This window comes from Athene noctua, chromosome Z (genome assembly GCF_965140245.1).
Source record: "Athene noctua chromosome Z, bAthNoc1.hap1.1, whole genome shotgun sequence".
NCBI classification, from domain to species: Eukaryota; Metazoa; Chordata; class Aves; order Strigiformes; family Strigidae; genus Athene; species Athene noctua.
Window position 1 is genome coordinate 13,077,626 of NC_134077.1, and position 6,066 is coordinate 13,083,691.

Sequence of the window (6,066 nt, forward strand, 5' to 3'; positions counted from 1 at the left end):
AGTCAAGGAATCACTTTCCCAGTCATGCATATCATCACAATTCCAGTTATACCAAGAAACAAGCTGAAAGCTTCTGCAGTCTTCAGAGCAGAGACATGAAGCAGTTAACGGTGCAAGCACCTTCTCCTTGGTAACTTTATAAATGACACTTCACAGCTAGGACCAGTTTTATTTTTTTAAAAAAAGTTATTTATGAAAAATAAGGTTAGTAAGTTTTGTGAATGTTAATAATTAGCAGAAAATGGAGGCTGGCAAATGAGTTAAAGGATTTAATGGCAATGAAACAGTAGTGCTGTCATGGCTTGAAACTTATTTGCTCTGACTCAGGCTGTAAAGGAAGTTCTTCAGACTAGGTACAGATTTATTTTAAGGGGTGGCACCTTGGTTAATCTGAGTCATGTTCAATCTGTAGCTAGGTAGAGTCCCTCTTGTTATGAAAAAAACCCTGATTTTTCTGTTGATGAAATAATATTAATTCAGATTTTCCAGTTTTACAGTAGAGAAAAAAGAATTCAAGATCGCAAGTGGGACAACTAACATGACTTGAGTGTCACTAGCAATTGCTGGAACACACTTCTATTCCCACTACCACCCCATTTTCATTTTACCTAACAAAGTCCAAATGTGAAACACAGGTTACCTCTAGGATCTGCAGGGGAATTAGGACATCCATTAACATGTCCCAGAGTCTTGATTTATAGACTTACTCCACCTATTTTGTTCTCTAGCAACTTTAAATCATACTTAACTCAAGCCAAATCAAGACAAAACGAAAATCCAAGCATCACCCATGGTATTAAAAATAGCCAGCATAGCTAAAAATGTTTTTAATGACACAGTTGAAGAAATCAAAAAGTCTAGAGTTGATCTACAACTTTTTTTCTAAGAAAGGCCTCTTCTTCCAGCATCTGGCTGGCTGATACCCTCCCGATCAGTTGGTATTTAGAGTTTCAGGCTGTGCATGTGCATTCCCTATTCTAACAGAAAATGCTCTTTGTCGCAGCCAGTCTTTTCTTTGCAGTCTACTACCTCTACAAATATTTAATCTTTCTCCTGAAACTCCTGACAAGTACCCTAAAGGTATCTTTCACCAGAACATGTGTTATGTATCAATTTGTGTATTAGAAATGTGCATGGTACAATCATTTAAAAAGGGTAATTTTATTATTCATGACCCTTTTTGGAGAGCATGCACAATATTAAGTAACCTCTTAGGGGTGAAAAATGTCTTTAGGGTGATGGATTTCGAAGCTCAAACTTTAAAAAAAATCCATGCTCTAACTTTTTGTCACAATGATCTCTATCAACAAACTGATCAGAAACAACTAGGTTTGACTGCATATTAAACTGTTTCTGAAGCAAGAGAACTACATGAGAGATCCTATCAGGCCCTCTAAACTGTTCAGTGAATCAGCTGGTGTGGAAGGCGTTATGAGGCAAGAAAGCTTAACTTGTCTCTAAATTTAGTATATATTGAGTCATGTTTATCTGTCGTATCTTAATAAAGACATCATCCTTAGACATTGTGTAATCATTTTTCTCAGAAAAAGAAATCAATTGAAAGAAGAAGAAAATGAACAAATTTCTTTAGGGGCTTCCTTAAAACCAGTGGAGCACCTAAACAGCAATGGCCAGAGTCACCGTGTGCACCTCAAAATAACTGTGAACTCGATTAATGAAGATTCATACATCAAATATGAAACATGCAGTTGATCCACCTGTCTGCTTTTCTGCAGGTTTATCAGTGTGATCTACTAATCAGGTGCATCTAACATGTGAATCATCAATCAGGAACAAAAATATCCTAAAGTGCTGCAGCTAAAAGCATGTAATCCCTGGACATCTACCCCAGGAGAAGACGCTCAGCACTCCCAGAGATCTTTGGCAGATGACAATGCCTCTACGTGGAAAGATGATAGTCCAGCAAAGATAGATAGTTTTTCCTAAGTGTCTCAAAAATAAGCCAGTTAGTTCCTAGGTTAAAGATAAATTATTTATTTCAGTATCTGGAGCATGTAGACCAGGGAGCCCTGCTAAAATCTGCTAATCTCACTGAAAAACATGCTGGTTTCAGTAGGGTTTGAATCAAGCATGTGTTCTTATAAAGCAGGCTGGAGTGTGCTTGTGGAGTTAGTTTTCCAGATATTTTATCCTGCAAAAGGCTTAGAAATGAAGAACTGTCTTCTGGTGAATCAGTCCTAAAGCTGTTTTAAATTACACTTCCTAGAGGTTAATAATTTAACTTCTAGTTAATGCTTTTAATAATGAATCAGTGATGCAGTCTTTTGTAAGTTATTTTTCATAGTTCTTCAAAAACATAACCGTTTGCTTTTATGATAAGTATACACAGGAAATTATTTCCTTAAAACAACATTTTTAATTTAGAGTCAGAATTGCTCAACTGCATTTTCTATCAATATCATAGTTAAATTCCAGGAAATTACTAATAAAGGCATCAAACCAACCATACTAACCCCAAATTGTGGGTCTTATTAACCAAAATCCTAATACCCGAACATCCACACAAACACCTCAGCCCCACAGCGAATTTAGTTTCATGCCAATGTGCAATCACCTTGAGTCCACATCTCCACTTCCTATACAAAGGGGAACTGTTACTGTAAAATCCCAGAAGCACCTATAGCCTGAAACACTACTTAAACATATGTGTACAGAGACTGATGTTTGTACTTTACCTGCTGGATTTAGAGAAAATTAAGGTCTCCAAGGAAATGCTTTTAAAAGGATAGTGATTATTGTGCCATATGAACACTACAGAAAAGTCTTTCCCCCCCCCTATCTTTTGGAAGAGTCATGTTAACTCTCAAAGGTAAATTCTGTTGCCAAAATTTGAAGGAAAATATTTTAACTCTTTTTGTTTTGCAAACTCATATATAAATGCTTCGGTTCTCTCTCTGATTTGTTACCAGTTTAGTTTTAGTTATAATTTATTTAGTATATTTTTACTGTCTTACTTTTTTTCATTTATCTCTTTTCCATGTTATTTTTCAAGAAAGAGTAACCCACAACTTCAGCTAAATGACCAGTTTTCTGTTACAGTTGAGAAGTGGTTTGATTTTGGCCTAGAAGCTTGTAAATAGGCATGAATTATTTAAGAATTGTCATGCTATTGTGTCTGGGACAGAAAGCAGCAGTGAATGCTTATGATGAGAGGGTAAGAAAGGCCTGTATAGACTGATCTTCCCTTCAGCCTCCTCTGAGATTTCAGTAGATAGTGACTAAGGACTTCTTGGGTTGAAGACTGTATCACTGAAGTTACCTGCTATTAATTTATCTGATCTGCCTTTCCATAACTTAATGGACACAGGATTCTGACCTTCAAGCAAAAGAAGGGAAGTTCTTGCTCCTTCATGTTCCCAGGGACTGAGTTGAGGCTGACTAGCCTGTAGCTCTCCAGATCCTCCTTCTCGCCCTTCCTGAAGATGGGAGTGACATTTTCTTTCTTCTATTTCTCGGGAACCTCACTGGATCACCATGACTTTTCAAAAACTATTGAGTGACTTTACAATGACATTGATCAGTGGAGAAACTCAGTGAAATTAGAGAGGACCTCACCTACTTCAGCTACCATAGATATTGCCTCTATCTCCCTCCTTCTAGCTTATCTCATTTTTACAACAAATGGCACAGAACCTCTGTGGACCAAAGGGAAACAGTGTGGAAAGGTACAACTGGAAATCAGGGTCCCCAAGCACGGTCAGCCAACCATTTCCTTCCTAGCTGGAGTCTTTCCAGAAGTTACTGCTGTTTAGCTCACATAAAATACCCAGGCATGTGAGTACTTCTAATAGAACTGAACCTGGTTTATTTTGTAATGGTGGGGACAAGGAGTGTTTACAGTGCTTCATCTAAACATCAGATTCATGGGAGAATGACATCTCAGGCCAGTGTTGATCTTCCACAAATGAACCATGTGACTAACCAACTCTTGAGCTCTGATTCTCTCAGGATATAATGTAAAAAATGTTGTTTCACAAGCTTTTGCACAATATTGTTAAATAGAGTGACTGGAAATGTTGCCCCTCCTTTACTACCACCACCAAGAAAGAAAAAAAGCCAGAAAAAGGAGGTAGAAGCTGAAGAAATCAGAGCCTGGGGCTTTTTCTGTGGAGGTGGGAAACTTCTACTACTTGTCAGCATTATGTTATTGAGTGGTTTTGTCACACATTGTCACAAATTACAGCTGTGCTGTAGGGATCCTCTCTGATGGAATCTGTGATCTCTGAGCAAAATTTGCCCTTCCCATGCTGATTTGTGGCACAGTGTAAACTATAGCCTTACTGAGCAACCACATGATCTTAATACTTTGATCTTTTTCTTTTTTCCCTCCCTCAACAGCTGCTGACTGTTTCGTGTTTTCATATTAATTGTAACACTTCTGATGTGAGGCTCCAGTCGTGCTCACAGATGTGCATTGAGGGGGTCATCTTAGACTCTAAGAAAGAATTTCTGCTGAGAAAACAAACTCATTTGAATGTTCAATCTCTACTTACATAGACATGTTCTGGAGCAAGACTTAATAACAGATGTTTTTTAAAGTCACTTGAGGCTGGTCTTCTACAATATTTTTAATGGCTTCAAGCTTAATTTTGAAAATAGAATTAAAGGAATGTTAAAGCATGAATTTAGCAAAAAACAAATTCTGATGAAAGGAAAATGCCTTTCAAGATTTCTTAGCTTGCAAACCAACCTTATTCAGTTCAAGGCTGTATATTGAAATGGGTATATTATGGCCTTATTTTCTTCTCAGTAGTTTCTCTCTCCCTCTCTTTGTCTTCTCCTCCATGTAGAAGGAAGACAAAAACAAGGATTCTATCCTGTGGCAGCAGAGCAATCCAAGAGTGGACATCATGAGCCTTCTTGTGAGCTGGAGTTTCTCTGTTAGCACCAGATGATGCTGGGCATGCTTTTGATTACACGAGAAGCAGCCCAGCAGCTGTGTAAGACCCTGCAGCCCTGAAGAGAAGATCAGACACCAGACCTAGTTTACCCAAATTCTTAGTTCTCCTGCAGAATTAAGAGCTACTGTGTTATTTCTGCACAGTCTGTGTAGCTGGCTTACATTTATGCAGCATCGTTTCCATTAGTGTTATCATTTTAATTGTTGTTTAATTTTTCTGTGCACATACACTATATGGGACAAGATTGATTTATGCACGTTAATGTAAGAGTAAACCATGACCCATTTTATTTGCAGCATGGTTAACTGTGGTATTCATGGCAGCTCCTCTGAATATTTTTGATGAGGTCTATAAGTATGTGTAACACCGAAAACACATTCCCATTCAGTAGGTTTCATATAAGACGTTAAGCCCAACAGAGCAAATAGCTTCTCGAAAAATTCCATAAACATTAAGCATATTTATGCTTGGTCAGTTTGAACCTTACTGTATTGTGGTATAAGAGGCATCTTGTTTGCTTTTATTTACCTTCTCAGTAGTAAATGTATTTTGGTTAACCACAATGGCAAACTTAGGCAAGACATTTGTGTCAACAGATCCTTCTTCTCAACAAAGTAACATTCTTAGTTTCTAGGGCAGCAGACTGGATTCTGAGTAATAAGGTGTTTATAAGTCTTGTTGTAAATCTGAAACCATAAACATGTCTACTTTTCTATTAAACCTGCTCCTGTATTTAAGGCACAATAAGTTCTCTTTTAAATTTGATGGTAGCAAGCATGTTGGTTTTCCAGTTTTGATTGCTGTTGATTTAACAGTTGCCAGAACCTCCTGCCAAGCTTTTGACCTAAGTCATGCTCCCTGGTGATGTCATTAACAGTGCCTAGAATTTAGTAGTTGATGGTACCTGCTGGTAGGCAGTAAAAAGTTTCATACATCCCTTGTTCTGTTGCAGATATGTTTGGGAACAGTAGTAAGACACCGGTCCTTTCCACAGCTGACCTCTAATTAGTAATTTTTTGATAATAGATTTGACAAAGATTTGGGCCTGGTGAAGTTTTAATTGGGACATCTATTTACTTTTAAAATATAGGCTTTCAAATACACCTCAAACACTTCTAACAATGAAATGATTTCTGGAACCTTT